Consider the following 19633-nt stretch of genomic DNA (forward strand, 5'->3'; position numbering starts at 1 on the left):
CAAGGCCTGGCACATACTGAGCACTGTACAAATGTCTATTGCTGCTACTACTATTATTGGGGGTATGGAGAAGGGAGGACTTTTTAAGAATTATGATTCAGAATTATTGAGAAAAGCAATTTAAAGAGCATGCACCCTTAATTTAGACACACTAGGTTTTAAGTTCATGCTCCGTTATTACCTGTGTGAACATAAGCAAGAAATGTATGTCTATAAGAATCAGTGACTTTATGTATAAAATGGGTTGATCTTAGTATACACTCTGTAGGGTTGTAAGGGTTAAATAAGTGAATGCTTGAAAAGTACTTAGCATAGTGTTGGCATATAGTAAATATTCCAAAATATTAACTATGTTTCTTATATCATTACCTCAGTGCTTTACCTTCTTTAAAGAATAATTTCAGTGGTGTGTTACCAGTTTAAATTTAGTGATTTTAGTTCTTTTGAATACTTATGCTTGTCTATCTTAATAAAGTATTATCTTCGTAACATAAAATGAAACGTATAATTGAGCAGGAAAGTATGATACTGTCTTTTTTTCTCACTTGAACGTATTTAGAGGACATCTAATAATTCAAATCATAGGCCATTACCAAGGCCCTATATTTTACCTGTTGGCAACCACCCTGATTGCAGGCAGAGAACCAAAGGGAAAATACGCATCTCTAAAGAGCCAGCCTCAGAAACCTAACCCATAAGATGGTGGCAAATGCCACATGTGATTAAGTGAAACAATGAATTTTTGGAAACTCAGATATTTCAGAGAAAGCCATGATTTTTCTTTGGAAATATGGGAAATAATCTTTTTCCAAAATATGTTTTGGAAAAACTCAAATACAAAATCAAGGATGATCTTACATTTTTATTTCATAAAATGACATATTGGAAGTAAATATCTAGAACCATGGCAGCATTTGGTCCTCTAAACCAGGGGTCCCCAACCTCTGGGCCATAGACAGGTACCGGTTTCTGGCTTGTTCAGAACCAGGCCGCACAGCAGGAAGTCAGCGTTGGGCGCATGAGTATTACCACCTGAGCTCCGCCTCCTGTCAGATCAGTGGCAGCATTAGATTCTCATAGTGCAAACTTTATTGTGAACTGTGAATGTGAGGGATCTAAGTTGCACACTTCTTATGAGCTCCTTGTAAGAATCTAATTCTCCCACCCCATCTGCATCTAATGTTCCCACCCCATCTGCAGCTACTCCCTGCCCCCTGTGGAAAAATTGTCTCCCACAAAACCAGTCCCTGGTGCCGAAAAGGTTGGGGATTGTTGCTCTGAACAAAGCAGCACAGATTGAATGGCATAGAGATGGTGGACTGTCCTGGGAAAGAGACAATTCAGGAATTGCAGGCTGTGTGTCCCACTCATTGTGGGCTTCCTCAAGGAGCAGATCTGAATTAGGATGAGATATTGCTAAAGTTAGAAGGGCTAACCATCAGAACCTCAGGGGGAAAATTAAACAGTTGTATAGATTGGGGGTTAGCAAACTACAGCCTGTAGGCCAAATCCAGCTGCCCGCCACCTGTTTTTGTACATAAAGTTTTGTTGGAACACAGCCATGTCCATTTATTAATGAATTGTCTGTAGCTACAACAGCAGAGTTGAGTGGTTGTATCAGAGACTGTAGGGCCTATAAAGCCTAAAATATTTGCTATCCAGCCCTTGACAGAAGACCTTTGCCTACTTCAGTTAACCAATTTGGTTCAACTAAAAAACCATAAAAAATGTTAAAAAGCAAATGATAAAATGAAGAAAATATTTACAACATGTGTAATAAATCATGGATTAATAGCTTTAAAATAGCTATATGATGTAACAGTAATAAAATAAAAAATACAAAATATATTGCTTTCTAAATCAATAAGCAAAATATGAATAGCACTAACAGAGAAATGGATAAAGGCCATAAATAGCCTGCAATAGTCAGAGTTCTCCAGAAGAAGAGAACTAATAGGATATATGTATATATGAAAGGGAGTTTGTTAGGGAGAATGGGCTCACATAATCACAAGGCGAAGTCCCACAATAGGCCATCTGCAAGCTGGGGAATAAAGCAGCCAGTAGCGGCTTAGTCCGAGTCCAAAAGCCTCAAAAGCAGGGAAGCTGACGGTGCAGCCTTCAGTTTGTGGCCAAAGGCCCAAGAGCCCCCAGCAAACCACTAGTGTAAGTCCCGGAGTTCAAAGGCCAAAGAACCTGGAGTCTGATGTCCAAGGGTAGGAGGAATGGGAGGAAGCATCCAGCACAAGAGAAAGATGAAAGCCAGAAGACTCTGCAAGCCAGCTTACCCCACCTTCTTCCATCTCTTTTGTTCTAGCCACACTGGCAGCTGATTTGATGGTGCCCACCTACATTGAGGGTGGTTCTTCCTCTCCCAGTCCACTGACTCAAATGTCAGTCTCCTCTGGCAACACCCTCACAGACACACCCAGAAACAATACTTTACCAGCCATCTAGGCATCCTTCAATCCAATCAAGTTGACACCTAATATTAACCATCACATAGCCCATTCACTAATGAAGAACTGACTAGCCTATAAGCCTAGGAAACACTGATAACACCACTAGTAATCAAGGAAACACAAATTAAACCAATAAAAATATTTTTTCTAGGAAAATGGCAAAAACTTTTCTTCTTTTATTTTCTTCTTTTTTATTTTATTTTTTAATTGATACTCCAGGTTGATGAAGTTATGGGGAGAAAGAAAGAACTATCATATGTTCAAGTGTAAAAAGGGCAAATTTTCAGGAAGACATCTGGCAATATGCACCAAAAATCTTTAAAATCATGCTTTCCCTTTGATGTAAAAAAAATCACTCCTGGGAATTTTTCTTAGGAAGTAATTGGACATGGCATAAAGATATGGATACATAGATATTCATGGCAGCAAATTTGGAAACAATCTAGCTGTGAATAAAACAAGATTGGTTAAATGAAGTAGAGTATATACAACATAGTATTATGCAGCATTAAAATCATGAAATAGTGTATGTTTATTGACATGGAAAGAGGTTCCCAATTTAAAAATAATATTAATATACATCACAGCCAACTGGAAGGACAAAAGCTCTAGCCTGGGGCTTACAGAATGAGTAATGCGAGTCTCCATAACAAAAACATTGCCGAAAACATCAACCCACCAACTGTCAAACTGGAAGTAACCTTGTAAAGTCCAGATCCCTCATTCTGTATATGCTGAAGTCCAAGTCCCAGAAAGGAAGTGAGTTGACCAAAGTCACACAGCCAATTAAGCTGAGAGTTGTACATAACAGGAACCTCATTGTAATGGCTTAAGCAAATAGGGATTAATTTGTTCAAAAGCAACAAAAAGTCCATAGATGGGCAGTACAAGGCTAATACAGCTGCCCCGTGATGCCATCAGGGATCCAGACCCGTTCTGCATCCCACTCCTACCTGTACGACTTCGGTTCTGCTGGTGAGATGGCTGCGTTTTGCTGAGAAAAATTGTTTTCCATGGCCCCATCACAACCTGGATGGTGACATCTGGATGCTTCCTGGGAAATTTTATCATAATGCTATCCCATGTCCCTGCATGGTCTAAATGTGTGCTCCGTACCTCTTTTCATCCCAGAGGAGTCATCATGCTTTGCTTTCGGTAAGTTATTGGATACATGGTTCCTCTCTGCTCTGTTGTAAGCTCTTGGAAAATACAGAACATGTATTATTTATTTCCTGGATTTCTTTGCAGTTTAGACAGCAGTTTAAATGTAGTAGGTTTTCAAGTTCTTCTGGAATATTTGTTCTTTCTGTGTTTGGTTGGTTAGTTTAGTTTTCCCCATTCATGTGAGCTTAGCATGGTGCACCATATCTGAAGCCTGGGTTTGAACTCAGTTCTGCTATTTACTAGCTAAGCAATACTGAAAAATTTAGTTAACCTCTCTGTGCCTCAGTTCCTCATTTCAATAATGGAGATAAAGATAGTACCTGGGTGTTGTGAAAATTAAGTGAGTTTGTATTTGTAAAACACTTATACCAGGGTTTTGGCACATATTAATAGTAAGAACTATATAGGTGCTTGTTAAAAAAAAGAACTTTAGCTTAGGAAATCTCTGATGTGTATGTACATGGAGTGGCTTAGATGGACAAAAACCTCACACAGATGAACATGTGAGGATCCCAAATGCCACTTTCCAAAGGTATTACTGGGGAAATCATGAGGAGAAAAACAGATATTTTTGTGGCAATTCAAAGCCAAAGCAGGAGAACTTAGTGTCCCAAGTGTAGGAAAAAGGAGAAAATGTATATTTAGGAACTCATTTGGGTTTAAGAACTCATTTTTTTAGAAACCAGTTGGAATGAACACCCAGGAAAAGTATCTACCTCTCTTGGGAGGAGACGGTTAGTTCTGAAGCAAGGATTGCCCTGCGTTTTCAACAGTATCATGCATTTAAAATTGCAGTCACCTGCACATAACAGGAACCTCATTGTAATGGCTTCAGCAAATAGGGATTAATTTGTTCAAAAGCAACAAAAAGTCCATAGATGGGCAGCGCAAGGCTAATACAGCTGCCCCGTGATGCCATCAAGGACCCAGACCTGTTGTGCTCCCCATCCCTACCTGTGCGACTTTGGTTCTGCTGGTGAGATGGCTGCTGTGCCTCCAGGCGTCATGTGTGCATTTTAGCCAAGAAGAAAGAGAAAGGAGGAATGACAAAAGCAGTAATACCCACTGGGTCTTCCCCTTTTAAGAGCTTCCTCGAAAAGCCCACCCAGGAACTTCTGAGTATATCTTATTGGCCAAAACTGGGGTCACATGACCACTCTTCTCTGTAAACAAGTTTGGGGAGGTAAACATTTTGGCTTGTCACATTGAGCCCCCTGAACTCAAGTCGTGTTAATAAGGAAGAAGAGGAGAGTGGATATTGCCTAGGCAGCAAGCAATGGGGCCATATTGGAAGACTGTGAGCCCTTTAATAAGCAGCAGAGTAGAAAGTGGAGCCATTTGCTGAGACTGGAAAAACAGGTCCAGAAACAGTTTCTTTGGGAGAAATTAGGAGTGCTGTTTGGATACGCTATGTTTGAGGTGCTTCTCAGATACCCAAAGGGAGACGTTGAGTCTTCTGTTGGATATACAAGTTTAGAGCTCAGGGCTGGAGATTTAATTATGCTGTCATCAAACTATAGAGTGCTTCTATTTTTCCCATAAAGATGAGGTAAGTCCATGAGCTGAGAGTGGAGAGAGAAAAAGAGATTTGAGGAGAGAGAGAGTATACCATCATCCCCAAGGAGAGTGTGAAAGCAAACTTACTGGGTGGTAGGATTGTTGGGGAGCGTGGGTGTCCTTTTGATATTCATGGTTTTGAACTTGTCCAACCAGCCAGCCAAACTGTGTTGTTTTTCTTGAGCAGTGTTTGGTTGCTTGGATGAAATCACACAAAAGTAGATTTGCCCAGTGTTGACTTTTTCCTGCTATGTCTGAGGAAAAGAGAAAAGGACAAGGGAATTGAGAGTGATTACAAGTTGATGATTATAATTTTATGATGAATATTACAAAAAGTTGTGGCTTATAGACTGCCAGTCTTGATAAGGTAAAAAATTATGTTTTGGGGCTACTAGAACCAGTATGTTTGAAAGATGAGAGGTGGTGATCAGATTATGGGATATTTGAAAAAGGGATTTCAGGCATGGCACAGTTATTAGTGAAGACAAGGTCTAGGGTGTGATCTTGGGAGAGGGCGACAGAGAGAGGAAGAAAAAGGTTGCTGCAGAGGGCATCAAACCTTTAAGGGCTAGGACATTCACAAGAATGGTGAAGTTACCAAAATGAAGGAAGGACAAAGAGGGGAAGGGTCACCAGTGAGTCAGGAGTTAATGCCGTAGAATAATGGCCACAGGGATGGTGCAGGGGTTTGGAGGTGGCGACTAAGGAAAAAAAAAAATGGCAGGTGGTGTATGCCAGTGGTGTAAGCTTCAAAAGAAGGTATAGTTGGTCCCCGAACAATGCAGAAGTTAAGAGCCCTGGCTCCCCTCGCAGTGGAAAATCTGCAGATATATAATTTTGATTCCTCTAAAACTTAACTGCTAATCGCTTACTGATGACACAAAGCCTTACAAATAACATAAACAGACAATTAATGCATATTTTTGCATTATATGTATTATGTACTGTATTCTTACAATAAATTAAGCTAGAGAAAATAACATGTTTTTAAGAAAAATCATAAAAAAGAGAAAATATATGTACTGTTCACTAAGTGGAAATGAATCATCATGAAGGTCTTTATCCTCATTGTCTTCACATTTAGTAGGCTGAGGAAGACAGGGAAGAGGAGGGGTTGATCTTGCTGTTTCAGGGGTGACAAAGGTAGAAGAGGTGGAGGAGGTGGAAGGGGAAGCAGAAGAAGCAGGCACACTTGGTGTAACTTTTATTGAAAAAAAATCCACGCATAAGTGGACCCATGCTGTTCAAACCCATGTTGTTCAAGGGTCAACTGTAGCGTCACAAGAGAAGAATCTGAAGATAGAATACTGTCTGCTAAATGTGGTAGATCAAGGCTCTAGGGAAGATGGACTGGATGAGGGGTGAGGATGGAGGGGTTGGTCTAGAAAAGGGAAACAGCACCCCATCCTCTGAGAATGGAGGAAGCTGAAGAGTAGGTGTTTAGGCTTTTTGGCCTTCATAGGCTTAGGTGGGTGATGTTTGTCTCCTGCAAATGAGGAAGGTGGAGATGGTTGGGAGTAAGGACTTAAGGTTTGGGATAGACATTGATGAGAATGACAAAATATCTTTTCCTGATGACAAGTAGCAGGATTCTCAAACCCTCCTGAGGAAGACACTGATGAGTTTGCTGCAGCATCCAGTAGCTGCTGTGATAGTTCATCATATGGGTCAACTTGGCTGAGCCATGGGATGGTCGAATATTTGGTCAGACATCAGTCTGGGTGTTTGCAAGGGAGTTTCTGGAAGAAATTAGCATTGAATCAGCAGCATGAGTGAAGTAGATGGCCTTCCCCAATGAGGAGGGGCCTTGTCCCATCTGTCAAGGGCCTGAATAGAATAAAAGGGAGGAAGAATTTTGAATTCTGTCTGACTGACAAGGATATTCTCCTGCTCTCAGCACTCCTGGTTCTCAGCCTTCAGCGCAGGACTGGAATCTGCACCATCAGCTCTGTGGTTCTCAGGCCTTCTAGCTACACCACCAGCTGTCCTGGGTCTCTAGCATGCAGACTGCAAATCATCGGACTCCTCAGCCTCCATAATCACATGAGCCAATTCCTTATAATAAATCTTTCCCTAGATATACATCTATTTATATGTCCTATTAGTTCTGTTTCTCTGGAAAACCATGACTAATACAGATGCCATGGCTATAGGACTTTTCTGATGAAGCTCAGCTGTCAGATCCATTTAACCAGTCTCTAAGAACTTCCAAAATTTCCCTCATTTTCCTGTGTTCTTCTAAGCCCTCTAAACTTTTTAAACTTCTGCCTGTTACCCAGTTCCAAAGCCACTTCCACATCTTCAGGTATCTTTATAACAATGCCCTGGTCCTCGATATCAACTTTCTGTATTAGTCCGTTTTTGTGTTGCTGTAAAGAAATACCTGATTTTGAGTAATTGACATAGAAAAAAAGTTTAATTCGCTTACAGTTCTGTAGGCTGTACAGGAAGCATGGTGCTGGCATCTGCTCAGCTTCCAGTGAGAACTCATGGAGCTTTTATTCATGGTAGAAAGCCAAGTGGGAACCAGCATATCACATGGTGAGAGATAAAACGAGAGAGAGGAGGGAAGTGCTACACTCTTTTAACAATCAGATCTTGTGTGAACTCAAAGTAAGAATTCACTCATTATCATTAGGACAGCACCAAACCATTCATGAGGAATCCACCTCTGTGACTCAGACCCCTCCCACTAGGCCCACCTTCAACACTGGAGAGCACATTTCAACATGCGTTTTGGAGGGAGCACACATATAACCATATCACCATGGGAGTGCAACTGGTGGCTCTATGAGAAGAGGAAGAGAGACCTGAGCCAGCACACTCAGCCCCCTTACCACGTAACGCCCTGCACCACCTCAGGACTCTGCAGAGTCTTCACCGGCCAGAAGGCCGTCACCAGATGTGATTCCTTGGCCTTGGGCTTCCCAGACCCCAGAACTGTAAAAAGTAAATATTATTTCTTTATAAATTACCCTGTTTCAGGTATTCTTTTATAAGGAACACAAAATGCACTAGGACACTTCCCAAAGCAAATCTGTTCTTACAAGGCTCATTATGCCCTCCGGGCCCCATAAGCAGTGAGGCTGGCTTGTTTTGGTGTCTAGGGAGTGGCTGAACCTTTGCTGTTTTTGTTCATCTGGAATATCATTACACAATCCTTACAGAGGAGAGTATAGTTTTCATAACTGATACCTTATCTGTATCAATGTGGTTAGATGTATCTATTGAGCTGTTTATGCTCTTTATCACACAGCACCATTGTGCTAATGGAAGGATTTAAATCAACCCTGAAGGGAATGATTAAGGTTTACAACCAATTGTTCTATCAATTGGGATAAGTTATGGCATGTTATTTGCATATGTAAAAGCCACCCTAGGAATACTTCAGCTTCTCCCTTTTTGAATTAACCTTTGGAAAGAAAAGAACAAATAAACTATTCTAGAAAGGGAAATTTACAGATCACTAATGTTAGTAGTTGGCTTTGTTTAAGTTCTGAAAAAAAATTAAGAGGCATAGCATTAAATAGGTCAAGAGGAGTGGAAAGGACATTTGGGGGCAAGGAAAACAGTATATGAAATTGATTTTTAACCTTTATTGGGGGAGAATGCCACAGACCTCTTTGTGGATCTAATGAAAGTTATGAATTCAGACAAATGCACACAAGCACATACATGCAAAGTGCCACATGCATCCCTGCAGGGTACTCAGGCTCCTGGCCGCCCACCCACCAGCTCCTAGGGGGATGCAGGGCAGCCAGTTAAGGCCCTCTAGGGCATGAGAGACTCAGATAACACTAGAAACACCAGCTGCATTGGAACAGATGGTTGATATTGGAGAAGACAAGGTTGGAAAACTAGATAGAAAATCTGGAATGCTCAGGTTAGGGGACATCACCCTGATGTACTGATGTACTGAGGATAAGGGCTGTTAAGTGTTTTAGGCAGGATGCACACTGAAGACCAAAGAAGGAATCCCAGATCTTGACCATGTCACCTTCCTGGGCTTTAATAGCCTCATCTGTAAAATGCGAATAACAATGCATGATTTTCCTGTTTCATAGGAGTGTTCTCTGGGTCAGCATGAGAACAAATTGAGATAACGTAAGTGAAGGTGTTTTGTAAACCTTTCTGGTCACGAAAGTATAAAATGGTGTTTTAAGATAATTAGGTTGTAACGTGATGGGTCTATACACTCACAGTCCTCAAGGATGGGGTAGAGAACACTTAATGTGGCTTGAAACCGTTAGGGCAAGAGAATGAGAAAATCCATAGATATATTACAAAGTAAACCAGGTGGAATGAACTTACTGCTTTTGAAATAAAGGGTAATACTCCAGGTAGATTATTACCTTTTACTGTGAATGGAAAGATCTTGAGGAAGACCGGGAAGGAGATGAGAAATATTAATCCTGAAGGCCCCTGAATGTTTCCAGAGGTCTTTCTTCCCAAACCAGATGGCAAATGAATTAGATTCTCTGTGAGTTGTAGAATATTAAATTTTATAACCAAACCAAATTGATGTCTTATGCCTGGAACCTATGCACTAGTGAGTCTACTGGGAACAGCTTAGATTATCTTCACTACTGATTCATGAAAAAGGTTTTGGCGAATGGTCTCAGGCAAGGAATGAAGCCAGGAACAGCATTTGTCATACCAGATGGGCTGACTCACCCTTTGGATAGAAAAGTTCACCTGTCTTATTCTAAAAACTACCCTGTGGTCTCTTAAATGGACCAGGGACATTTGTCATATTCTATATTGATGAACAAGTCTTGTTTATCCAGTGTCTATGAGCTTCTGGGACACTTAAGTTTGGTGCTAAGTATTACCTGTCAAGCTGGATTTTTGGAGAAACTTCATGAAAACTCATGTGGACATCTAAAGTTCAGCTGTTGGGAAGAAAAGATGGGAAACTGTCTCATAGCTACTTTGAGAGAAGACATTATCAGAGGTTGGGAGTATACCGTATGCAAGACACAGGGAGCTCATCTATTCCAAATGATAGTAAATAAGAGATTTTCCCTTGTTTAGGGCCACAGAGGGACCTTGGTGTCTGGAAACCAAAACGTAACTCCCATGGCCAGGCCTCAGTGGCTCTTGCCTGTAATTCAGTGCTTTGGGGGGCTGAGGTGAGAGGGTCACTTGAGGCCAGGAGTTTAAGACTAGCCTGGGCAACATAGCTATGAAAAAATAAAAAAGTATCTGGGCATGGCAGTGTGCACCTGTAGTCCCAGCTGCTCAGGAGGCTGAGGTGGGAGGATCACTTGAGCTCAGAAGTTTGAGGCTGCAGTGAATTCTGATCACGTCACTGCACTCCAGCCTGGGTGAACAAATGAGACCCTGTCTCAAAAATAAACAAATAAACAAACAGTAACTCCCTAAAATGCTATTTGGATAAAAAGTCGTGACGATCGCTTCTCCCCCACTCTCATCCAGCTGTTCCATGCTCATTATTTAAGTTTAGATGAAATGTCACTTCCTCAGAGAGGCCCCCCACCTCCCTGAATAGCTCCCCTCCTCCCTGGCCCCATCTCAGGGACACTGCCATGTGCCCACCTTGTTTCTGCACTGAGTTACTTGTTCAGGTTTGCCTCCTGAACACGTGAGCCCCACAGGGATCCTGTCTGTCTTGCTCACTGCCGTACCTTCCACCCCCGCATGCGTCTGACCCATCTTTGTCGAATGGATGAATCTGTGAAGCTTTGGAAATAGTGAAAAAAAAAACCCATTTGCTTACCAGGTTTTACAGTCCCAGGTCTTTTCTACTATTTATTCTGACACATCTTTTGGATTTTATTCTTATAAGGCATCTCCCTGTTCCCACTGCGGCTGTCCTAATTCAGAATTTCCTTATATTTGGCCCACTGCAATGAACTCTGGAATGTGTTGTCTGCCTTGGGTCTCCCTCTGCTCCAAACCATTCTGCAATCTCTTGCTGGATCAATTTTCTATTTCCTGTTCAAAAAACAAGCCACGGGGCTGACTTTCAATTCCCACTTACGTGTCTCTGCTTCCCAGCCTCTTCTTTATGTGCCCTTTGAGTCAGTCAAGTCCAAGTCTGTCTCCTCTTTGCCTACATAGCCTACGTTTTTCTGCCCCAACCCTTTGCTCATGTGGTTCTCTCTCTCTTTTTTCAAGAAATGGAGTCTTGCTATGTTGCCCAGACTGGCCTTGAACTCCTGGGCTCAAGTGATCCTCCCATCTCAGCCTTCTGAGTAGCTGGGCTTACATCTGGGCTTACATCTGGGCTTACATCTGGGCTTAAGTGATCCACCCTTCTCAGCCTTCTGAGTAGCTGGGATTACACCTGGGCTCAAGTTATCCTCCCACCTCAGCCTTCTGAGTAGCTGGGATTACACCTGGGCTCAAGTGATCCTCCCATCTCAGCCTTCTGAGTAGCTGGGATTACACTTGGGCTCAAGTGATCCTCCCATCTCAGCCTTCTGAGTAGCTGAGATTACACCTGGGCTCAAGTGATCCTCCCATCTCAGCCTTCTGAGTAGCTGGGATTACTCCTGGCTTGGTTTTCAAGGGGTTATTTTTACTTGCCCAAATATTAGTCAACTTTTAAGGCTCAATTGAAATATTCTGTCCTCCAAAAAGCTTTCCTTGAGTTCACTAAACTAATCGTAAGCTCTGCCTCCTTACCCTTTTCTGACACTTTATTTGTTCCCCTCTTCTGGTATGACACACTTCATGTAATTGCCTGAACTCTCCCACCAGGCCATGAACTCTTCAAGCAGGGGGCTAAGTCTTAGTCATATTTGCCTTCCACAGCACGCTCAGCACAGGGCCTCGCACAGGAGATACTCGCACAGGAGATACACAGGGTTTAGTTTTATTTGAAGGCTAGGTAAGTGCAAAACATCCTGGAATATATTAGTCATGATTATTGCTAAGGGAAAGAAATCTATCTCTTTTTCTTTTTTTGAGATGAAGTCTTGCTCCGTCACCCAGGCCGGAGTGCAATGGCGTAATCTCGGCTCACTGCAACCTCCGCCTCCCAGGTTCAAGCAATTCTCCTGCCTCAGCCTCCCGAGTAGCTGGGATTATAGGTGCCGGCCACCACGCCTGGCTAATTTTTGTATTTTTAGTAGAGACAGGGTTTCACCATGTTGGCCAGGCTGGTCTCGAACTCCTGACCTCAGGTGATCCGCCCGCCTCGGCCTCCCAAGGTGCTGGGATTACAGGCATGAGCCACCACGCCCAGTCAGAAGTCTGTCCCTTATTTGAAGAACTGTCTGGCAATGGATTGTGGTTTGGTTGGTAAAAATAAATCACATAGAACTTTACAGTTTGCAGTGTGCTTTTAGCGGCTTGACTTCAACCAATCCTCTCAACCTTGTGAGGCAAACAGGCGTGTTATAGGTGTCTCCATTTCATAGTTCAGGAAACTGAGACTCACAGGGGATAAACAGCTGTTAAGTGGTAGAGCTGATGCTGGAGGCCTGTGACTTCAGATGGCATGTTCTTTCCCTCTGCTGCTGTCGTCCTGCCCTCACCACGAGCTCAGTGGGCTGAGATGGGTAGAAACGCTGATCCATTTTTGCTGCATTTTTCAGAGATGGCTCCAGAAACTCCTGTATTTCCAGATAAGCATTCATCCTGGGTGAGAGAGATTGCACATACATGAGCTCAGCTTTCAGTTCAAGAAGCTGGAACGAAGAGCAATGCTGAAAAGTCATAGAATTTGATTAGACAGTGATTGAGATGTTTTACGAATTAAGTGGAAAGGACCCTTCCCTGTGTACTATGAGCCAGTCAAGCTTAAGAGTCTTTGTGCCTAGTTTCCTAGTAGAAAGAGTCAGCAGCAGGTAAAAGGAGTTCAGGCATTAGACTTAGATGGACCTGGGTTCAAATCCCAGCCTTACCACTCACTGGCTATCTGGCTTTGAGAAAATTACCTGTCTGAGTCTCCATTTCATTAATTGTAACTGAAATAGTCGCTCTGATCATGTCCCAGATGCTATAAATCTATTATCCCATTCAGTTCTCTTGCAGATCCTAAGAAGTAGGTGTTGTATTATTATTATTATTATTTTTTTTTTACTAATTTTGGTCTTTCTTCATTCTATAGACAAGAAACAGGTTCAGGGAGCAAAAGGTTTCCAGCAGCAGCGAGAGGTTGCCAAGAAGATAAACACCAACCCACTTACTCACCATCCAATATCACCAGTCACCACTGACATAACAAGGAAAGGAAAGCTGTCTCAGCAGGGTTCATGTGGTGGTCAGATAAGAAAATGTGTTTGAACTGTCTAGATGATATTAATTGGATCCCTGCTTATTTCTTTAAATAAATGTTTGTAAGTAAATAGGTATATCCAGGTATCTGTATTTCTTTAGACCATGTTTGGATGATGAATCTTTTGGTTAATGATGAGGATTAGTCAGCCAAGTTCATATTTATACTTAGCTTTTTTTTTTTTTTTTTTTGCCGACATTCCTGGAAACAATTACCATTCAGAACATGAGGCAGAATCCAGCACCACCCTCCAACCAGTGGCAGCAGATTCCTAATGAATCCTCTCTCATTATCTATCATTTGTCCATCCATCCTATTGGTTTTGTCTGAGTGGAAAACCCTAATATAAGAGACAGTGGAGACCCCCCTTCTTGTTCTCTGTGGGGGACATGCCCTTCTTTTTTCTTGGAAGAGTCTGGGTTGCACTGTCGGGCCAGACAACACACTTCTTAAAATGTTATTCTCTCTTTCTGTCTCTCTTTCCCTTTCTTCCTTCCTTCCTTCCTCCCTCCCTCCCTCCCTCCCTCTTTTTCTCTCTCTTTCTTCCTTCCTTTCTTTCTTTCTTTGTCCTTCCTTCCTTCCTGCCTTCCTTCCTTCTTTCTCTCTCCTTCCTTCCTTCTTTTCTTTCCTTTCTTTCTTTCTTTCTTTTCTTTCTTTCTTTCTTTCTTTCTTTTCTTTTCTTTCTTTCTTTCTTTTTCTTTCTGTCCTTCCTTCCTTCCTTCCTTCTTTCTCTCTCCTTCCTTCTTTCCTTCCTTCCTTTCTCCTACACCTGAGCTTTTTTTTTATTGAGATGTAATTAATATTCCATAAAATTTGCCTTTTTAAAGTGTACAATTTGATGATTTTTAATGTAATCACAAAGTTTTGTAACCATCACCACTAATTCCAGGACATTTCTATTACTCCCAGAAAGAAACACCAACCCCATTAATAGTCACTTCCCATGCTCCCTTCCTCCAGCCCTTGGCAACCACTAATCTACTGTCTCTAAGGATTTGCCTTTCCAGACTTCATATAAATGGAATCTATAACATGTGGCTTTTGGGGTCTGGCTTATTTTATTTAGCATAATGTTCTCAAGGTTCATCCATGTTGTTGTATATATTGGTTTTTCTTTCTTCTCATGGCTGAATAATATTCAATTGTATGGATAGACCACATTTTGTTTATCCATTCATCAATTGATAGACATCTGAGTTGTTTTCACTTTTGGCTATCATGAATAATGCCTCTGTGAACCTTTGTGTACAGGTTATTATGTGGATATATCTTTTCAATTCTCTTAGGCATGTATCTAGGAACAGAATTACTGTTTAATTTACTTTAGAATAGCAAAATTGTTTTCCAGAGGGAAACACCATTTTACATTTTCACCAGCAGTGTATGAGAGTTCCAGTATCTCCACACTCTCTCCTCCACTTATTTGTCTATCTTTATTATAGCTATCCTAGTAGGTGCGAAGTAGTACCTCATTGTGGTTTTGATTTTCATTTTCCTAATTACTAGTGATGCTGAACATCTTTTCTTTGCATATTGGCCATTTGTATATCTTCTTTGTATATAATTTCTGTCTATTCAAATCGGTTGCTCAAAAAATTTCATTCTTTGTCTTTTTATGATTACATTATAGGAACTCTTTATATATTCTAAATACTAGATGCTTATCATATATATAATTTGCAAATATTTTCTCCTGTGGGTTGTCTTGTCACTTTCTTGATAGTGCCCGTTGCCACAAAAAAGTTTTTAATGTTGATCAAGTCTATTTTTTGACTTCATCTATAAAATCCTTAATTTTGATTTATCTTTCTTTTTCTTTTTTTGCTTAATGCTTTTGGTGTAACGTCTAAGAAACCATTGCTTAATCCAAGGTCACATGGATTTACTCCTCTGTTCTTTTTAGAGTATCATAGTCTTAGCACTTACACTTAAATCTCTGATTCATTTTGAGCTAATTTTGTATGTGGTGTGAGGTACAGGTCCAACTTCATTCTTTTCCATGTGGATAGCCAGTTATTCCAGCACCATTTGTTTGAAAGACTATTCTTTCTTCATTGGATTGCCTTGGAACCCTTGTCAAAAACCAATTAACTATAAATATATGATTTTATTTCTGGACTCTCAATACATGTCTATCCTTATGGCAGTACTGCACTGTCTTGGTTAGTATAGATTTGTCATACATTTTGAAATTGGAAAGTTTGTGTCTTTCAACTTTGTTTTTTTCAAGATTGTTTTGGCTATTCTGGGTCCCGTGTATTTCTATATAAATTTTATGATCAGTTTGTCAATTTAGACAAAAGAGGCAGCAGGAATTTTCATAAGGATTTCATTGAATCTGTAGATCAACTCAAGGAGTATTGCCATGTTAACGTTATTGTCTTCCAGAGTGTCATTCTTAAAAAACAAGACAAATCACAGATTTCAACAGTTACTCAACTTCCATTTGCAACAGTTTAGTTTCTCTGCAATGTAAGTCACTCCTGTTTACTCCAGCTACGTTAAAAAATGGAATGCTTCACCTTGTCTATAAATTGTCTTCTTTGTACCAGATGAGCTCAACTATATTTCCTAATTAGACCTTAATGATTCCATTTTACTAGGGTTATTAGGTGTAGGTACTATATGAATTTCACTAAAAGATGAAGAAATCAGCTGGGCATGGTGGCTTACGCCTATAATCCCAGCACTTCGGGAGGCTGAGGCGGGTGGATCACCTGAGGTCAGGAGTTCGTGACTAGCCTGGCTAACATGGTGAAACCCCATCTCTACTAAAAATACAAAAATTAGCCAGGCGTGGTGGCACGCACCTGTAATCCCAGCTACTTAGGAGGCTGAGGCAGGAGAATCACTTGAACCCAGGAGGTGGAGGTTGCAATGAGCCGAGATTGCACCACTGCAGTCCAGCCTGAGTAACAAGAGTGAAATTTCATCTCAAAAAAAAAAAAAAAAAGATGAAGAAGTCAAGGCAAAAAACTAACATTCAAGCAATTACCTCACTTGCCACAGAAGAACAGCTAGATCTGTGATGAGAATGAAAGACTGTAGTTCCCACTACTGTGCTCTCCTGAGGAATTAGGAAGAGCTGGTTTCCCATCCAAACTGCTTGTTCTCCGTTCCCCTGTCTTAGTGTGGAATTTTGAAAAAGTGCTTAATTTCTCCGAATCTGTTTTTTCATCTTCATTACGGTGGTGTGATCCAGGTGACCAGGTGACCTCATGGGCCTGTGTCTGTAATATAAGACACACTCATTTTTAATGACAAATTATAGTTACCAAAGCTACACCCTCCCCAGCCTGGCTTCCAGAAACCCTCTTCACAGTGTCCCCTATTTGTTCTGAGTCTCAAAAGAGTGTCTCCTGTGTGCAGAGCCAGTCTGTTAGCTGCAGTCATCTGCTCCATCACATCACTCCCGTTGACTCTCCTGCACCTGTTCCCCACCTCCACCCACCTTGTTTCTGCAGGACCACAAGGAGTGTTTGTCATTGCATTGCCAAAACCAGGCAAGGTTGTTGTTTTGGGATTCATTCAAAGCTCCCTGTCCTATGGGCACCAGAGCAGGGCTGTTTTTATGCAGACAAGAATAGTCTCCTCCACTCCAAATGCAGCAAGTAACTCTGCCCAGCCCTGGAGTCCTTGACTCATACTTGAAGAATCCTATCAGCGTCAGGCCCTTGTATTCCTGGCCATACTCCAGCTGGTGGAAGCCCTTAGAGGGGGGAAACAGCATCCCATCACCACCTTTTCCCTGTCACCTAGCCTGCTCCTGTCTCCCAAGTCACCACATAGAAGTTTGGATTAATGCAAGCCCACCAAAAGAAAACTGGCACGGGGTAAGGGGGTGGGGGACCATGTGTGGATCTCACCAGCAGCAGCTGGTGCCTGCTCTGGGGACAAACGTGAGGTCTCTGATGATTTAAAGTGATACCTACCCCAGGAGGTGGTGTGAGATTAATTGAAATAATGCAAGGCAAGTCCTGGCACCAAAAAGACATTCCCCCCAGGGTTTCAGAATGTCAAAGATGACGAGGTCCCTTCTCTGGTAAAGGGTGCATTTATTTTCCAAATACTTCTCACTGCCTCGGTGGAAATTTGCCTGGGCCTGTGGTTCCAGGGAACACTGTTTGGGGCAACCCCTTTTCTTCCTGTGGACGTGTGTGGCTCCATTCAAGTCCAGGAGGCAGATCAAACGCAGGGTCAGAATCGCTGCCTCCTATGCTCACCTGGACAGGCACTGGGAGATGAAGGACCATCTGTCTCTCGGTCCATGGTTTGGTCCAGCTGGTGGCAAAAATTCCAGGTGCCGAAGGCGTTGCAGCCACCCTCCCCTGCCCACATGCCTGGGCGTCTCTGAACACTCCCCTTGGCGTCCACCACAAATAGAAGATTGTTTCATCCACCCATGCAAGGTCTTTCCCGGGACTCCTCCTCCCCAGAAACCCAGGTGGTTCTTAGGGAGCTGCGCCAATCCCTCTGGCTGCACCCCGCAGACCCTGCCCACGCTCCAGCGCCGCGTCCTCCGCAAGCGCGGTGAGATGGCTCATCCTTCCCTTCTCGCCTTTCTCACAGCCCAGGTGCTACACCCAGGCAGTCTGACGAAGCTGTTCCCGCTCCCAATCTGGCCAGACACGGCTCTGCGTAATTGCGCTCTGCGGTCCACCTGCTCCCCGGCGGCAGTCCCCCAGCTCCGCAGCAGGTGGGGCCGCCGCACAACCTCGCAGGCCCAATGAGACATAGGAAACGCCAAACTGGGTTACGTAAGTGGGTTAGGCAGGTGGCGGGCGAGGTGCGTTCTACAGGGAAGTTGTGAATCAGGAGCCTGGCAACGTGAATTCTCAGTTCTCCTTTTGGTTTCATTACAACAAGCAGCTATTGGATGTCTGGTGTGTTCGCAGAAGTGTGATAGATGACTCCATGTCGGAATACAGAAACAGAGGGAGGGCTCTGGGAACCAAGCCCTGAGGGTGAGACGCAGTCCTCAAACTCGACAGTTCACAGTCCGCAGGGAAGCAGACGTGGGAGCAATAATACAGCACATTACCACACATATAATAGTGAAAAATGTATGCAAGGTGCGGGGGGAGGGGGGTGGATGGAGCGGGGAGGGGGAAAGAGAGCGATTCTTTCTGGAGTCAGTAAAGTCTCCAGGGACGCCCAACCTGAGTTTTGAAGAACAGATACAATTTTGCAAGGTGGCCAAGAGCATAGAAGAACATTCTTGTTAGAGGAAACCGGAGTGGGGGAGGGGGGGGTTTGGTGCCCTCCCATAATCTCCTCAACACCCTTCACAGCTACCCTAATTAAGCATTCTAAGTATAAATAGAGAGTTTGCTATGTGAAATGTGAACTCCACGTCAAGACAAATCTATACTGTCCTTTTCAATCCTACGTACTAGCTTGAGCTGACACTCAGGGAGAGGTGTGGGTTGGGGCTTTGGGGACAAAGGACTGAGTAGTTCTGGAACTACAACAGGAGCAGACAAGACCATAAAGGACTTTGGAGGTCATGCTTAAGGATTTAAGCTTTATCTTGTAGGCTGGAGCTTGCAAGCTGGTGGCCATGAGATGACTTTTTTTTTTTTTAAACCCTACGGACTTGTTTTGTTTAATTCTTATAAAGTTTTAAAAGTCAGTACCTTTCTGGCATCTCTTGGAAAAATCGGAGGGTTTGATGTCACTGGTCTCACCATCCTGCCATAAGCTGGCTCCAGGTTGCAGCTGCTTCCTGGAAACCAGGCACCAGCTTGCCCTTTGTCTCAGTCCCTGCCATTCCCTCAGGCTTCCTGGGATCCTGTCTGGGCTCTGCAGGGGTCTCAGTCCCTGGGTGCAACAGGGACACACTTATCACTTGTCAGGAGAGTCCAACGGTAAGATCTGGGCTGGTAAAATGGTGAGGTGATTGAATTTGAAAGTAAGGGAATGGAAGCAGGGAGACATGTCAGTGAGCCTTAGAGAGGAGAGGCCAGATTCAAGTAAAGTGGGAAACCTGTCCCTCCACTCCTGACCCATGCACGTGCAGGTACACTCAGGCACACACTCTGAGTATGGCAAGACTGCTCTCTCTTCTTCAACTCTTTGAGTTCTTACTTTCTTAAGATTTCTTTACCCTGTCAAGAATCACTCATGTTTAATTAAGATCACTTTCTTTTGAGAATGGGAGGGAAGTACAAATACCATTTTTTTGTAGGCCTGCTTCTCCCTT

At 42.7% G+C, this 19633-nt stretch overlaps 1 pseudogene; it reads left to right on the forward strand.

The window, feature by feature from the left end:
• LOC100460870 (N-alpha-acetyltransferase 40-like) overlaps window positions 1-13505 on the forward strand; it is an 82899-nt pseudogene extending 69394 nt beyond the window's left edge.
• The last annotated feature ends 6128 nt before the right edge of the window (window positions 13506-19633 follow it).

Source organism: Pongo abelii, chromosome 5, assembly GCF_028885655.2.
Source record: "Pongo abelii isolate AG06213 chromosome 5, NHGRI_mPonAbe1-v2.0_pri, whole genome shotgun sequence".
Taxonomy (NCBI): domain Eukaryota; kingdom Metazoa; phylum Chordata; class Mammalia; order Primates; family Hominidae; genus Pongo; species Pongo abelii.